This window comes from Lithobates pipiens, unplaced genomic scaffold (genome assembly GCF_037356315.1).
Source record: "Lithobates pipiens isolate NorthernLeopardFrog02 unplaced genomic scaffold, aLitPip1_a1.2 Scaffold_37, whole genome shotgun sequence".
In the NCBI taxonomy this organism is placed as follows: domain Eukaryota; kingdom Metazoa; phylum Chordata; class Amphibia; order Anura; family Ranidae; genus Lithobates; species Lithobates pipiens.
Window position 1 is genome coordinate 10,384,161 of NW_027507825.1, and position 17,443 is coordinate 10,401,603.

General features: G+C 45.6%; 1 protein-coding gene across 1 annotated transcript in view; it reads left to right on the top strand.

The window, feature by feature from the left end:
- Positions 1-7,673: 7,673 nt before the first annotated feature.
- Positions 7,674-17,443, top strand: part of LRFN5 (leucine rich repeat and fibronectin type III domain containing 5) — a 374,090-nt gene continuing 364,320 nt past the window's right edge. The window contains exon 1 of the mRNA XM_077466724.1: positions 7,674-9,567. The gene's annotated coding sequence lies outside the window, so the exon portion shown is untranslated. The remainder of the gene's footprint in view (positions 9,568-17,443) is intronic.

The window sequence follows — 17,443 nt, forward strand, 5'->3', positions numbered from 1 at the left end:
TCCTGCTCCCCCTCCCCATCACACTGCTCCCCTTCCCTGTCACACTGTTCCCCCTCTCTGTCACACTGCTCCCCCTTCCCTGTCACACTGTTCCCCCCTCCCTGTCAACTGTTCTCCCCTCCCTGTCACACTGCTCCCCCTTCCCTGTCACACTGTTCCCCCCTCCCTGTCACACTGCTCCCCGTTCCCTGTCACACTGTTCCCCCCTCCCTGTCACACTACTCCCCCTTCCCTGTCGCACTGCTCCCCCTCCCTGTCACACTGCTTCCCCTTCCCTGTCTCACTGTTCCCCCCTCCCTGTCACACTACTCCCCCTTCCCTGTCGCACTGCTCCCCCTCCCTGTCACACTGCTTCCCCTTCCCTGTCTCACTGTTCCCCCCTCCCTGTCAACTGTTCCCCCCTCCCTGTCACACTGCTCCCCCTTCCCTGTCACACTGTTCCCCCCTCCCTGTCACACTGCTCCCCGTTCCCTGTCACACTGTTCCCCCCTCCCTGTCACACTATTCCCCCTTCCCTGTCATACTGTTCCCCCCTCCCTGTCACACTGCTCCCCGTTCCCTGTCACACTGTTCCCCCCTCCCTGTCACACTACTCCCCCTTCCCTGTCGCACTGCTCCCCCTCCCTGTCACACTGCTTCCCCTTCCCTGTCACACTTCTCCCCCCTCCCTGTCACACTGCTCCCCCTCCCTGTCACACTGCTTCCCCTTCCCTGTCACACTGCTCCCCCCTCCCTGTCACACTGCTCTCCCCTCCCTGTCACACTGCCCCCCCTGCTCCCCCTTCCCTGTCACACTGTTCCCCCCTCCCTGTCACACTGCTCCCCCTTCCCTGTCACAATGTCCCCCCTCCCTGTCACACTGCTCCCCCTTCCCTGTCACACTGCCCCCCTCCCTGTCACACTGCTCCCCCTTCCCTGTCACACAGCTCCCCCTTCCCTGTCACCCTGCTCCCCCTCCCTGTCTCACTGCTCCCCCTTCCCTGTCACACTGTTCCCCCCTCCCTGTCACACTGCTCCCCCTTCCCTGTCACACTGTCCCCCCCTCCCTGTCACACTGCTCCCTCTTCCCTGTCACACTGCCCCCCTCCCTGTCACACTGCTCCCCCTTCCCTGTCACAGAGCTCCCCCTTCCCTGTCACCCTGCTCCCCCTCCCTGTCTCACTGCTCCCCCTTCCCTGTCACACTGTTCCCCCCTCCCTGTCACACTGCTCCCCCTGCTCCCCTTCTCTGTCACACTGCTCCCCCCTCCCTGTCTTACTGATCCCCCTTCCCTGTCACACTCTTCCCCCCTCCCTGTCACACTGCTCCCCCAGCGCCCTCTTCCCTGTCACACTGCTCCCCCCTCCCTGTCTTACTGATCCCCCTTCCCTGTCACACTGTTCCACCCTCCCTGTCACACTGCTCCCCCTCCCTGTCAAACTGCTCAGTATATTACATCAGATAAGTGCATATAATGTCCATAACAACCACCACCAGAAATCTTTGATTCAAGTCAAAATAGTGAAGAATTCTTAGTTGCTGGGTGAGGAGCCATCTTCCACCAGTATCAAGCAAACATCCTACTCACCAGACCGTCGTGACAACCATTACCGGTAGTCAAACAGGCATAGATGTCAGTGAGAATATGTCCTCCGGTGAGAAATGGTCCTCAGCGCAATAGACACCAACAATCAGCAACGTGGACCAAAAAGAGAAGAAGGAGCTCCTTTTGGTGTAGCATGTAAAAGTTTTATTCCATAAAGTAGCATAAGACAATTAAAAACTTGATTTGCCCAGTAAAAAACATGCAGGTACTCCGTTGGCGTTCCCCTGATGGCATCAGGCATTGCTGATGAAATGCAGCATGTGCCCACCATGCAGCCTGTGTCCAATGCAGCCTGTGCCCACCATGCAGCCTGTGCCCAATGCATCATGTTCCCAGCATGCAGCCTGTGCCCACCAATGCAACCTGTGCCCAGCATACAGCCTGTGCCCAGCATGCAGCCTGTGTCCAATGCAGCCTGTGCCCACCATGTAGCCTGTGTCCTATTCAGCCTATGCCCACCATACAGTCTGTGTCCCATGCAGCCTATGTCCAGTGCAGCCTGTGCCCAATGCAGCATGTCCCCACCATGCAGCCTGTGTCCAATGCAGCCTGTGCCCACCATGCAGCCTGTGTCCCATGCAGCCTGAGAGCAATGCAGTATGTGTCCAATGCAGCCTACCTGTGGAGGGGAAGAGAGGGGAGCCGCCAGCCGGATGATCAGAGCAGGGAACATCACAGCTTTAATTTCAATAGCTGTGTGTTCCCAGCCATGCACCATCACATAAGCCCCTCCCCTTGTCCGGGGAACTCTGATACACATCACCTGTCCTAGGATTGAACAGATGATCTGTCTATCAAAGTCCTGGAAAAAGAGGAGGGGCTTATGTGACGGCGCACGGTGGGGGAACACACAGCTATTGAAATTAAAGCTGTTATGTTCCCCTGCATTCTGATCATCCAGCTGGTGGCTCCCCTCACTTTCCCTCTGTGATTGGTGGTGTCCCCCTCAGGCAGCCCTTCTCGCCAGCCCTCAAAATCCACTCGCAAAATGCGAGAGGGCGAGTGGAATTTTTAAAGGCTGTACTACACTATAAGGAGCTCCTTCTTCTCTTTTTGATCCATGTTGCTGATCATTGGTGTTTATCGTGCTGGGGACCATTTCTCACCAGAGGACATATTCTCATTGACATATATGCCTGTTTGAATGCCTGTAATGGGTGTCATGATGGTCTGGTGAGTAGGTTTAGGGATGGGAAAATGGTTCAGCCCGAGCTTACGTTCGGGCCGAACTCGGATTCTGATAAGCCCCCTGTCCACAGACTCCCACAACCACCAACTAAGGGTTGTGGGAATGAGGCCCTTGTCCCCATGAATATGGGGACAAGGTGCTTTGGTGACCCCAAAGCATCCTTCCCATGTTGAGGGCATGTGGCCTGGTATGGTTCAGGATGGGTGGGGGGTGCTTTCACAACCCCCCTCTGTACCTGTGGCCTGCCAGGTTGTGTGCTTGGATAAGGGTCTGGTATGGATTTTGGGGGACCGTTATGCCATTTTTTTTACATTGGCACAGGGTTCCCCTTAAAATCCATAACATACCTGAAGGGCCTGGTATGTATTTTTGGGGTTCCCTTAATATTCATACCAGACCCAAAGGGCCTGGTAATAGACTGGGGGGAACCCATGCCATTTTTTTCAATGAGTTTTATCTATATTGCCGAAACTCGACAATTCATTACAGCCACCATCAGTTTTAAATGACTTTTTTTTCCTTTAGAAATGTAATTTTGCTGTGGTATGGTTCTAAACATGGGAAAAATGTGCCACTTTACAGGCATACTATAGACACCCCCCTCTTTAAAGGAATATTTCATTTTTATTGTTTCACTTTAAGCATTAAAAAAAATCACTGCTCCCCAAAAAAAGTCAGTTTTTAAAACTTTTTTTTTTTGCATTGATCCATGTCCCCTGTGGCAAGACCCAGGTCCCCAAACATTGTTATGACAATAACTTGCATATAAGCCTTTAAAATTAGCACTTTTGATTTTTCATGTTAGTGTCCCATAGGCATTAAATGTGAATAGGCGAACACCCGATGAACGAGTCAAACTAACGTTCAACTCGAACATCGGGCTTATTGCTACTGGCAAGTCTAGCAATAGCTTAGCTTGCTAGCTGCAATATGCTAATATTAATATGTTTATTCCACGTCTGAAGCATGGAATACAAAATAATCTTGTTTATACTGGGACTTTAGAGATACCCCATGAATGACACTAGACCATTACATGGTCACTGAGCTCTTCACAATCGTCTATTTTCATATTACAGTGAGGCAGACAGTTTTTTTTATCTTAATGCATTCTATGCATCTCAATCCAGCAATGTCCTTGAGTGCCTTGGCCGTCCAGGACTCTCCCTCCTGATTGGCTGAAACACAACTGTGGCACCATTGGCTCCCTCTATCAATCAAAGTCAGTTAGCCAATGAGGACAGAGAGGGATGGGCCAAACCGTGGCTCCATGTCTGAATGGATACACAGAGCTGTGGCTCGGCTCAAGTGTCCTCATAGCAAGCTGTTGCTGTGGGGGCACTCAAAAGGAGGGAGGGGCCAGGAGCACCGAAGAGAGACCTGAGAAGATGAGGATCTAGGCTGCCCTGTGCAAAACCACTGCACAGAGCAGGTAAGTATGATGTTTATTAGTTTTATATATAAAAATCAAGACTTTAGAATCTCTTTAAGATCCTTTTTATGAGATTTCATTACAGTCAATACAGCAATTCCAGCAACCCTAGCTCAAGCTCTAATGGAAGAGTAACCTTTGGCCCCCAAAATGCATTGCCTACTGTATTTCTGCTGGTTGTCATCATCACTATGTTGTCAAGAATAAAGACATATGAACTTTTTAGCTGACAATTTAGTACTCTATTCCTTCTGTTCACCCATGAATAATATATGAGTATATGAATAACAAAAAAAATGTATATTTAATTACAAAACAAAAAAGTTAGGTTAAAAAGTCTTCCAAGAAACTACACAGAATCGTACGCTGACACTATATCTATGTATAAAAAGTTTAAAGAATAATTTCTGCCATCAGCATGGACCATTGTAACAATGTATATGACATACAGTACCTGGCTAACACCGCTACTCAAGTGATCTCTGCTTGCTTCCAAGTCTTGTGCTGAGCAGCCAGCCGGATGCTTTGTGAGTACAGGAGGTCAGACACTCAGCATGGGAACCATTCACAGAATGCTTTGAACTTTCTGAAGGAATGCAAAGCATTCTCTGATAGGACACGTTTAATTTTTTTTTAGTAGAACATTTATTTAAAAATCATCAGAAATAGTTTGACCATCTCACGATTGCAATAGTAGGTTCACAGATCTAGGAACTTAGAGAAGTACAGCCAAAGCTTATTTGGCTGTACTTCTCCTGTGGGTCACAGGAGTGCAGTTCATTCTGCACTCCTGTGACCCGTTTTTTAGCAGACAGCAGGCTGAAGTCTGCTGTCTGCTGATGTCACAGAACTGGTCCAGGCTTGGGCAAGATCATGACCATATGGTTAGTATCTGCTCACACGCCTGGAATGGCACCTGGCTCAGCCTCTCAGCGAACCCCTGAGCTGGCTGCTCCTGCCCCCTTTCACAGCCCAGTGATCCAGTGAGTGAGGGGTGCGGGGCAATACAGAGAGGCTGTGACTGACAGTCACCAACTCTCTACTCAGGGAGCTCTGAGAATTGAGTGATCAGTGGTGTTTGATTTCTCAGTTCTCAGTGTTGGGGGGGGGGGGGGGGGGCGATGCCGAATTTCCGGCTACAATCTGTGGGATTTAAAGACAAGAATTCAGTCTAACATTACAAACAAATATGCATTGCATTGTGCAGTATGGTACAGTTGGCTGGGATGAAAAGCCAAACACAGTTTAACAGAAGGAGTTCCAAATAGCTAGGATAGTTCCTAATAATAATGCCATAGATGACCAAACTGTAGCCAAAATAAGATAACTATGATAGGATGGTATCAAATTATGTACTGCAACAAGGTATTATATTTTTGTTCAAAAACATTTTACTTTGCCATTCTTGGTTTCTCAGATACTCATGGACTTTACCGGATGTAGTGGCAATCATCCAAGAAACACATTGTAGCAGTAGTAATACTGGTTCTTATACAGTTTTCACCCCTTTCACCAAAGAAAGTACCTACTGACCTAATATTTAAATATACCTCACCTCTGCACCTTGACATGTCCCCATACCTGAACACTGGAATTTTAAATTCCAGAATAAAACACAACTAAAACTATAATTACATTGAGCTGGGAAGGTGGAATTTAGTGAATGGAATGCAGCTCTCCTGCCTTCCATCATTCAATCATGTGCAAGCAAAAAAAAAAAAATTAAAAAGGAATTAAAGTTCCTTGCAAGCGACTTGGTATTCTTTGCAAAGTGAACTTTGCAAGGGGAAAAACTCCCTTGCAAAGTGAACAGTCAATTTACCTTTCATAAATTACCCAATAAGCTAAATTAAACTAAAATATTTTAACAACATAATTGTCTACAAAATGTAAACGTATTTGCATGGGTTAATGAACTTTGCCCAGTCACTTCTAATTCAAAGCAGTACATCTCTAGAAACATTGTTGCAGTTTGTGCTAATGTAAAACAAATATTGCATTTTCAAATTCAAAGCAGTACATTTAAAAAAAAAAAACATTGTTGCAGTTTCTGCTAATGTAAGATAAGATCATTGACTTTTCAAGTCCAATGCAGTACATATCTAGAAACACTTTTGCATACAAACAATTGAAGAGAGCCAAAGACAATGTATGCAATACTGTAATGCTGAAATTGCCAAGTCCTACCATGTTGTTACAAAAGTACCTACTGCCTAAAACAAAATAAAAGAGAGAAGAGTTCAGGATTCTTTGTCTACATTGAAGAAAACAGACATCCTTGAAGAGGCAGTGATCCATGATCCACAAGTCCAGAAAACCGCAAAGTTGAGTTAACCACCACTCAAGTGACCATCCAGCAAAGCAAGCTCCAGCCTTCTGTAAGGAGTTTCAAGAGTCTGGTGGAAGGAGTTACTGAAACCTGCATGGTGTGCATCTCTCTAAGAGGGTGGGTACATGCATATAACCCTTGCTTGTCATCCAAAGGAACACTGTATGGTACATATCTTCACACTGCCCTTTTCTAGCTCTTTGCATAAGACAGCTCCATGTTTGCCATTGATTGGTTCCCTACCTGTGTGTTGGCCACGCCTGACCAAGCCTTCTTCTTTGATGGATGCCTAGACTAAGCTTAGCTAGACTTGCCCAGGTGCTACTCTACCTGCAGTGACAGTGATTGGGTCGTTCTGGTGCATTTAGCAAAGCCTTCCTCTTGTATTCATCTGCAAGCCTGGAACCCAGACCCCACCTTCACTGAGTATTGAGCTTATATATTTAACACTGACATCTGCTCTAGCAAAAAAAAAAAAAAAAAAGACTATTTAGCACAGCCAGGTATGTTTTTATCCCTCTGGCACCACCTAGCCCTCCCTTCTCTGTAGATATCCTGAACTTTGCCGACCTTGTGTGCAGTTTTTGAGCTACCCCATGAGGAACCCTCCAAGTTTGTTAAGGCTTTCCATGCCACTGTGAACATTGAGACTGGAAGAGCAGTGCTAAGCTTGCACTTACCTGTGCAATGAAAGGCTTCCAAGTTTCAATTGAGTTCTGTTGATGGATTAGTAACTACTGTATGATCTAGGAGTCACTGGAGACTGTTCTGCATGCACATTTAAGGTTGCAGTGTCTACAAGCTGCAACGGTTTGCATGGCAATCCAAGAATGAAACTGGCTTATCAATGTGATTACTGCTCAATGATCCACTTATGCAGCTAAAGAGGTTAAAAAAAGGGCTTTTAAAGGCAGCCCCCCCCCCCCCCCTTCCTCCCCATCTCCCCCATGCATGTGGCATTCAATCACTCTTAGGATTAACTCAGCGTGGAGGCTGTACTAGGGGAAGTACGAGGTGCAGCAGTGCAATTCTGCCTGCTGTGATCTGATCTGACTTTCCCATCTCAGCCACTTGATCGCTCTCACTGCAGAGACAGCTTCAAGCTTGCAGAAGAGAGAAGCTTTTTTTCCCCTTCTTCCCCCCCCCCCCCCCCGATGCAGACTGAGGCAGGGCTCCTTCACTGGCAGAGATGGCTGTGTCACCGCTGGAAGGGAATCAGCCACAGATCTGCATCTCAGCCCCCATGCTTTCCCAGTCCTCCCTGCAAGACTGACTTGCTGTGCATGCAGCAGCATGCTTGTGCTGTTTTGCCAAGGCAGAGAGGGTGGAGGTCGGCTGAGCCGCCTGCAGAAAGGGCTTTTCTGTGTTTTAGGCACGACCAGTGTCTGTGTCTAGTGTCCAGGGCTGGTAACTGCAGCCCTGAACCCTCCCTGTGAGCAGGCACAGCAGTGAAATCCAAGGAGCCAGGAAGGGGGTGCATTGAACCTGCTGTTGACCTTCAGCATCCCGGACAGCTGCAGGGGACCCATATCATTCTGGTGCAGCACCCTGGACAGTGGCTGAAGGGGTCCTATACTGCTCTGGTGAGGCACCCTGGACATTGGCTGGAGGGGATCCATAGCTCTCTGATTCAGCACCTTGGACAGCGGCTGGAGGGATCCACATCGCCTTAATTCAGCACCCTGGACAGCAGCTGGAAGATGCTATCCACAGCTATCTGATTCAACACCTTGGACAGCGGCTGAAGGGGGGGCCTATTTAATCAGCACCCTGGACAGCGGCTGTAGGGGATCCTTGCCGCTCTGATTCAGAACCCAGGACAGCGGCTTCAGGGGATCCATAGCTCTATGATTCAGCACCCTGGACAGCAGCGGAAAGGGGATCCTTACCTCTCTGATTCAGCACCCCGGACAGCGGTTGAATGGGGATCCTCAGCTATCTGATTTAGCACAGTGATCAGAATCGGAGACCAGGATCTAGCACAGTACATCAGACAGCCATCTGGATCTCTACCACCCCCCCCCCCCTCCCTCTACTCAGAAATCTGGATCACTCACTGCTCAGCGCAAGGATCTGGTTCAGCACCTTGGGAGAGCGACCTGGATTAAGCGCCTGTCAATCAGCCCCCTGTGATCTGATCAGCCCCTGAGACAAGGATCCAATACCTCACCTTACATCTGGATCCCCTTTTTTTCCCCTCCCTTTGCAAGATCTTTTTTTTTTTTGGATCACAACCCCAGGACAGGGATCTCAGCACCTTGGACAGCAGGATCTGATTCAGCCCCTGCCCTAAACGAAAAAAAAATTGCTTCAGCAGCAGACTAGCTCCTTTTAGGTTCCCATCGTCTGCTAATTGCAAGGAGCAGCTAGCAAACGCCCCGGAATACAAGTGCTGCACACCTCAAGGCTTCTCTATGGCTGCTAGCCCAGTGGGTACTGAGCTGGGCTGGGGCATGTTGTTGGCTTTGGCTTGAAGGGGAAAAAAAAAGGTTTTAAGGCTTAACCTGGATCAGGTACATTGCAAGGTCACAGCAACAATTTTACCTGTCTACCTTTCACTAACCCAAGCTTGGGAAAAGTATTTGTCTCATTTGGATTTACTGCTCTAAGAAGGTCTGTGGAAGGCTGAAACTGCATTTTTGTTTTTGTTTAAATGTCAATAATGATGTGTCCTCTAGACCAAGTTGGGGGCTAAAGGTGTTATTATGGGAACAGGCTGCCATGCTTAAGCTGTACTCTTCTTCCTTGCCTGCACTGGGGATGGTACCACTAGCCAAATCTCTTTGCATCTGCCCTGTTTCCCCTCCAGTTCCCTCCAGATGTCGGTTTTAATGGAGCATACCCTTTGGATTACCTATAGTTAAAAATCAAGGCTACAGTTCTAGAATGCCAGTGCTGGATAATGGCAAAGGGCAGAGAAGTAACCAGAAAACAATTTGCAAGACTCTGAGATCCTCCCTTAGGCACCCTGTAATAAATTTATCTCCAGGTAAAAGGTCCAACTGCAACCGTCTTGACTCTAGAGAGAACAGGTAAACAGCAAGCTTCATTTTTCCATACAATAATTTTGTGTGTGATCTATCTTGTCTCTTCTGCTTTAGCTGCATTGCAGACTGCTTTACTTATTAATGCTTTCTTTTCCACATTTGTTAGTGTGAGCTGAAATACCCAAGGGTTACCCTCTGTATTTTGTTGTAGAGGGATATTTTCTGTTAAATTGAAAAATAAATCTATGCTGTGGCACTTAATCTATCATTGGAAGAGGGGATTAGGTTACATAGCTTCCTGGACTGGAGCTGGAAGCCAAGAGCTCCTTGCAAACCTGCAAGTATGGTTTAGGGGAAAAAAAATCTACGTTTTTTTTTTTTATTAGTACAACAACCCCACATGAATGCTGCAGCTCTTCTATATCATAGATAGGGTGGCATGCCTTGTTATAGAGAAAGCTGTAACAATTTCTTTAATTCCCATGATGTGGTGATCTCTGTTTCAGATTTAGAGGATCCTTTGGAATATAGCGAAATAAAGTAGCACTCAATTTCACTTTTTTAATGGAATACATATGTGATTGCCCCAGTTATGTAAGACAAGCAGATGGCTTGGGGGAAAACGTGAAAGATTCATGTAGCATATATAGCAATTCAGGTTTTAACTGAGCTTCAGCTGGTGGTTTGATCAAAAAATTATATATATATATATATATATATATATATATATAAATTCAGAAATGTATTTAAGATAAAGTGGTAAAATGCACTTGACTTACAAAATTGGTTCATGAATGTTTCATGGTTATGGAGCAGAACAGGTTAATAATTCAAATGTATTATGCTTTATTTGCCTGGGTGTATTACAGCAATCCCACATTTAATATGTTACTCTCTGTGCCTTGGCCCTTGCACTCTTTCAAACTCCACTTTCCTAAGGAGGCACCACTGGATGATTTTCTTTAATTTCCAAGCAGATGTTAGGAAGGGGGGAAAAAAAAAATTTGCTTTTTCATTTTCTTTAGTGGATTGGTGAATTTTCACATATTTCTATTCATTGGCATTTGTTGGCGGTTGGACATAGGAATGGAGAGCAGAGGGTGTAGTTCCTTCAACAGGCAGGCTGAGGGTGCCAGTGAGCCACCTTTAGAGGACTTTTATACCTCTTGTTTTTTAACCTGTGGGATGCCAGATGATGGAAGAGAAAAATAAAGAGCTCCTGAGGCTTGTAGTGTTGTCTTTTGAATGCGAAAGCCATTAGAACTTGGAAGTCTCCTTTAAGTAAACCATGAACTGTCCACGTTGTTTTTTGTTTCACTTTATTGAGCTAATATTACTTTTTAGGTTAGCTAATATCTTAAAACTGTAAATACAAGTGTGTTTGTCTTTAGTCTTGTTGGGGTTATACGTAATTTTGATGTTTCAGATGGTGTCAGCCATCATAGAACAAACCTATTGATTGGTATTTATGTTAGTTATTCAGTCTGAACGTTTGCTAATCAGTAAGATGTGACCATGGATATCTTAAGCATTGTCTGATCTTCTAAAATGCAAGCTATGAATTAATAAACATGTTTTTTTGTGTCGTATTTGCTCTATGTCTCTCTGTTGCCAACACACTTTAGGGATTATGGACTTACATTGCAAAGAGTAAAGATCAGCAGAACCTATAGCAAGCCATAAGAAATGGGAAAAGGAAATAGTAATGTCTATCACTAGTTTTACAATGCTAAGCTCTTAAAGTATGCTTTGTGATTGGTTGCTGTTGGGTACTGTATTGCTTCCTGATATTCCTTATTACATTAATACTTATGTTTCCAATAATTCCAAATGAAATGCATTGCATTTACATTGTATAACAGCTAGCCATGGTATTACTGATATGCTGTCATGCTTACACAGAAATCTTTTCATTAAGAGACAATGGCTCTTGACAGTGTGGATAAATCTATATATAGAAAGAGGATGCCTTGCTTATCTAACTGATTAGGCACAAAACAGAAGAGCGTTCTCTGTATCACAGGCAATCTGGATCTCACACATGCCAATTAAATGAAAGTGTTCTCATGATATGAACCCGACTGCTGCTGAATCCTAGTCCCAGAGCCCAGTCCCCCCCACCCCCCACCCCCTCATTCTCATCCCTCTCTGCTCCATGGGATTTGTTATAGAATGAGATCACGCCATTTTAGGTGCCCTGTAGCTGCATTCAAAACAGGGATTTACATGGATTTCAGAGCAGCCTGACATTTTTTATATCCCCCACCCCACCCCACCCCGCCTCCAACAGGATTCCTGTACATGTCATTTATTGAGATTGCAGAATCACATCATGCGACTGCAGAGGGGAGGGGGAGAGAGAGGAGGTAGAAGGAGTACGGAGAGACAGAGAGTGAGAGAAGGGAGAAGAAGGAGTATGGAGAGTATGGGAGTATGGAGAGACAGAGAGAGGGAGGAGAAAGAAGGAGTATAGTGAGACAGAGAGTGAGAAAAGGGAGAAGAAGAGACAGAGAGAGAGAAGAAGTAGAAGAAGTATAGAGAGACAGAGAGAGGGAATAGGAAAATGGAGTATGGAGGGACATAGAGAGAGGATGGAGAATATGGGGACACAGAAAGAAAGAGAGAGAGGGGGAGAAGAAGGAGTATGGGGAGACAGAGAGAGAGAGAGGAGGAAGTAGAAGGAGTATAGAGAAAGAGAGAGAAGAGGGGGAAGGAATGTGGAGAGAGAGAGAGAGAGAGAGGAGGAAGAAGAAATAGTATGGAGAGACACAGAGAGATAGGAAGGAGGAGAAGGTGTATGGAGAGACAGAGAGAAAGGAGGAAGAAGGAGTATGGAGAGACAGAGAGAGAGAGGAGGGAGAAGAGGGAGATGGAGAGCGAGAGAGGAGGAAGAAGAAGGAGTATGGAGAAACAGAGAGAGAGAGGAGGGAGAAGAGGGAGATGGAGAGCGAGAGAGGAGGAAGAAGAAGGAGTATGGAGAAACAGAGAGAGAGGAGGGAGAAGAGGGAGTATGGAGAGAGAGAGCAGGAAGAAGAAGGAGTATGGAGAGACAGAGAGTGAGGATTGAGAATAACGAGTATGGGGAGACAGAGAGAGAGAAAGAGTGGGAGAAGAAGTATGGGAAGAGAGAGAGAGAGGAGGAGGAAGAAGGAGGAGTATAGAGAGACAGAGAGAGGAGGAAGAAGGAGTATAGGGAGACAGTGAGAGAGAGGAGGAAGAAGAAGGAGTATGGATAGACAGAGAGAGAGAGAGGAGGAAGAAGAAGGAGCATAGAGAGACAGCGAGAGAGAGGAAGAAGGAGTATGCAGAGACAGAGAGAGAGAGAGGAGGAAGAATAAGGAGCATAGAGAGACAGTGAGATAGAGGAAGAAGGAGTATGGAGAGACAGAGAGAGAGAGAGAGAGGAGGAAGAAGAAGGAGCATAGAGAGACAGCGAGAGAGAGGAAGAAGAAGGGGTATGGAGAGACAGAGAGAGAGAGAGGAGGAAGAATAAGGAGCATAGAGAGACAGCGAGATAGAGGAAGAAGGAGTATGGAGAGACAGAGAGAGAGAGGAGGAAGAAGAAGGAGCATAGAGAGACAGCGAGAGAGAGGAAGAAGAAGGATTATGGAGAGACAGAGAGAGAGGGAGAGGAGGAAGAAGAAGGAGTATGGAGAGACAGAGAGAGAGGGAGAGGAGGAAGAAGAAGGAGCATAGAGACACAGTAAGAGAGAGGAGGAAGAAGAAGTGTGGAGAGACAGAGAGAGAGAAGGAAGAAGAAGGAGTATGGAGAGACAGAGAGGAGGAAGAAAAAGGAGTATGAAAAGACAGAGAGAGAGAGAGGAGGGAGAAGAGGGAGCATGGAGAGACAGAGAGAGGAGGAAGAAGGGGTATGGAGAAACAGAGAGTGAAGAAGAAGAATAACGAGTATGTGGAGACAGAGAGAGAGAGAGTGGGAGAAGAAGAAGTATGGGAAGAGAGAGAGAGGAGGAAGAAGAAGGAGTATGGAGAGACAGAGAGAGAGAGAGGAGGAAGAAGAAGGAGTATGGAGAGACAGAGAGAGAGAATTGGAAGAAGAAGGAGTATGGAGAGACAGAGAGAGAGAGGAGGAAGAAGAAGGAGTATGGAGAGACAGAGAGAGAGAGGAGGAAGAAGAAGGAGTATGGAGAGACAGAGAGAGAGAGGAGGAAGAAGAAGGAGTATGGAGAGACAGAGAGAGAGAGGAGGAAGAAGAAGGAGTATGGAGAGACAGAGAGAGAGAGGAGGAAGAAGAAGGAGTATGGAGAGACAGAGAGAGAGGAGGAAGAAGAAGGAGTATGGAGAGACAGAGAGAGAGAGAGAGAGGAGAAAGAAGAAGACGTATGGAGAGACAGAGAGAGAGAGGAGGAAGAAGAAGGAGCATGGAGAGACAGAGAGTGAAGAGGGAGAATAAGGAGTATGGGGAGACAGAGAGAGGGAGAGTGGGAGAAGAAGAAGTATGGGAAGAGAGAGAGAGAGAGAAAGGAGGAGGAATAAGGGGGAGTATGGAGAGACAGAGAAAGAGGTGGAAGAGAAAGAGTATAGAGAGACAGAGAGAGAGGAAGAAGGAGTATGGAGAGAGAGAGAGGGAGAGCGAGAGAGAGAGAGAGGGGGGGGGAGAAGGAGAGTATGGGGACACAGAAAGAAAGAGATAGGGAGAGAGTGGAGAAGAAGGAGTAGGGAGAGACAGAGAAAGAGAAGAATGAGTATGGGGAGACAGAGAGAGAGTGGGAGAAGTATGAGAAGAGAGAGAGAGAGAGAGAGAGAGAGAGGAGGAAGAAGAGGGAGTATGAAGAGACACAGAAAGAGGAGAGAGAATGAGTATAGACAGGGAGAGAGAATGAGTATAGAGACAGAGTGGAGGGAGAAGAAGTATGGAGAGACAGAGAAAGAAAAGAGAAAGATGAAGGAGTGTGCAGAGACATAGAGAGAGAGGGAGAGAGAGAGAAAATAAGTAATCTGAAAAGAAAGAGAGAGAAGAGAGATGGAGCATGGAAAATTTAGAGAGGGAGAGGAGGGAAAACAAAGGAGTAAGGAGAGAAAGAGAGAGCAAGAGAAAGAGGGGGTAGATGAGAGATGGACAGGAGGGAGAATAAGGAGGTATGGAGAGAAAGAAAAAGAGGAGAGAGAAGAAATGGAGGAAATACAGAAAGAGAGGGAGAAAAAAAAGAGATAAGAAGAAGGGAGAGGAAGAAGAGAAAAAGAAGTATGAGATTAGAGAGAAGAGAGAAGAATAAGTCGAGACCAGAGAGGGAAAGATTGACAGAGAGGTAGAAAGTTGACCAGAAACAGAGGAGGGATGTCTGGAATAAGAAAGGGAGGCAGAGAAAGAAAGAACCTGGCGTATGAAAGAAAAAAAGGACAAGGAGGAGGGGTAATAAATGATGGAAAATTACTGGGGAGAGATAGAAAGAGAGGGAAAGATAGGGAACTAGACTGAGAGATTAAATATACATGAGGGAAGGGAAGGGGACAGTGAGAGAGGAGAGAGAAGGACATATCATATATGTTTAATAGACCCTAGAATAGAGGTGGAGCTGAATCTGATTTCACCCAGTCACCCACCTAGAAAAGTTAAACGCACACAGGGCAGGGTGAACAGGACTGAGCCAGAGATGATGGAATGAGAAAGATAGATAGATAACATATGAGAAATATGAGAAATAATAAAGAAAGAGTGTGACAGAGAACTTGTAAGGAGGGATAGAAAGGAAAATAAGACAGACTAGGTGAAAAGGTTAATGTATTTTTGTACTGTGTGCTAGTGACTTACAGAGAAGGCAGCCATCTTGAGCTGAGACAATATTTAGCAAACTTGTTAATGTGCTTTTAAACACCTTTTAGGCAACACTATTGCAAGGTCTTAGTGCCAACCGTGAAGCTGCCATACTGCTCTATTATAGTACCTCCCTTTTATCAGCAAGACATGGTCTAGTAGACTGCAGTATAAACCTTTGTGACCTTTCTATGGATTTTGGCCCAAGCTTTCCCAAGCATTCTATTGATGAATACATTAAACATGTGTGAAGGATATCGTTATCTACACAGCCATTTAAACGACATTAATCCGGTTCAGCAATGTAAAATTTTTGCAGGCTAATTCATGTGTACACGTGTAATAAGATATCAAGTGCCATTGTTTCCTTTTCCTTGTTAAAAATCACAAAAAAATTGAACATGTGGATTATTGTCAGCAATGGCATATAGTCTTATGCCTTGTACACACGGTCGGAGAATCCGTCGGAATGTGTCCTATCGGATCGTGTCGTCAGATAATCCGACTGTGTGTGGTATGCATCGGACTGATTCCGTCTGAATCTCCGTCGGACCCAATTGTCCAACATGTTAGAAATATTTCCCGACCAACTGGGCCGGTCGGACCTAATCCGATCATGTGTAGCGAATTTTGATCGGACCAAGTGCCACGCATGCTCAGATCAAATTCCTACATCAAAGCTATTGGCTACTAGCCTGAATGTAGTCCCATTGTAACGAAATTACGTCACTGTGTTCTTGGCAACCACTAAATCAGACAACTTGGCCCGACCGTGTGTATGCAACAGTTTCGGACACAATCCGTCGGACTAAATCCGGCAGACAAAATCCGACGGAATTGGTTGGCAAAATCTCCGACCGTGTGTACGTGGGCTGAGACTTCTTTTAGCTTGCTTTCATCATTGTGGAGGGTCAAAATGTTTCCCTTTACCGGGTTACCCTCCTTCACCTACATTTTATTATCTTTTTCTGAGCCCGTGAAATGTAGAAAGATCCTTTTTTGACATATATACAGAGATGAAGGGCAGTTGGACCAGTGTAAGGCTATTTGGCATTTTAATATTTGAATATAAGTATTAATGTCCAAGGTGGTAGCAGCTTTCTTTTTTTTGGGGGGGGGGGGGGGGGGGCAACATATTTTTTGGGTTATATTAACATAATTTACAAAAATGACTATATTGGTTTATCAAGGGGCTAGTGAACTAGCTGGTGTTTCTGGGATCCAGAACAGGAAGACCCTCCCAGCTTCAACAGAAGCTGCTCAAGCAATATACTAGGGACCCCTCTTAATGGGAAGTATGATGGCACCCAGTCCTAGTGCCTCTCATGACATCACAGACTCCTTCACCGGATTGGGTTTCCTAGCCCCTTATGCAGAGGCTGGCCTAAACCAAGAGGCAGTCCAAGGACCCGCCACCACCAGTCATATGACATGTCAGCCAGCCTGGTGTGAGTCTGAAGGGACATGTTTATAATGGGATGGGTTTCTATATCATTTATATATATATATATATATATATATATATATATTATAATAAAGCTTTTGGACTAAGACACAGCTCATTCATAGATTTATATATTATTTGATTTACCCTGGCTCAGCCACATCTGGAATATGCCGATCAGTTCTGGTCACCAATCCTCAGGAAGAATGCAACTGGAATGGAACTGGAAAGAGTCCAGAGAAGGGCAACAAAATTAATAAGGGGACTGAAGGACCTCAATTACAAGGAACTGATTACAAGCAATAGACTTATTCTACCTTGAGAAGAGACGCTTGAGAGGAGATATGTTAGTGATATACACATACCTCAATGGTGATTTCGGCATAAGTAGGAAACAATTCAGTCTCAGAGAGAGTAAGAAGACCACCCAATGTGACTGAAGGGGAAGTAATTTAACCTTAGGCTGCGTAGGGGGTTTTCACTGTCAGGGCGGTAAGGTTGTGGAACTCTCTTCTGCAATCGGTGGTGTCTGCAGAAAGTATTGATCGTTTTAAAAGACTCTTCAATGTGCATCTCAGTGAACACAAAATACAAGGATAATGGAAATGATTATCGACACAAACACGTACACAGGTTGAACTGGATGGAATAGAGTCTTTATTCAACCTTACCAACTATGTAACTATTTATGACTTTTTGATATT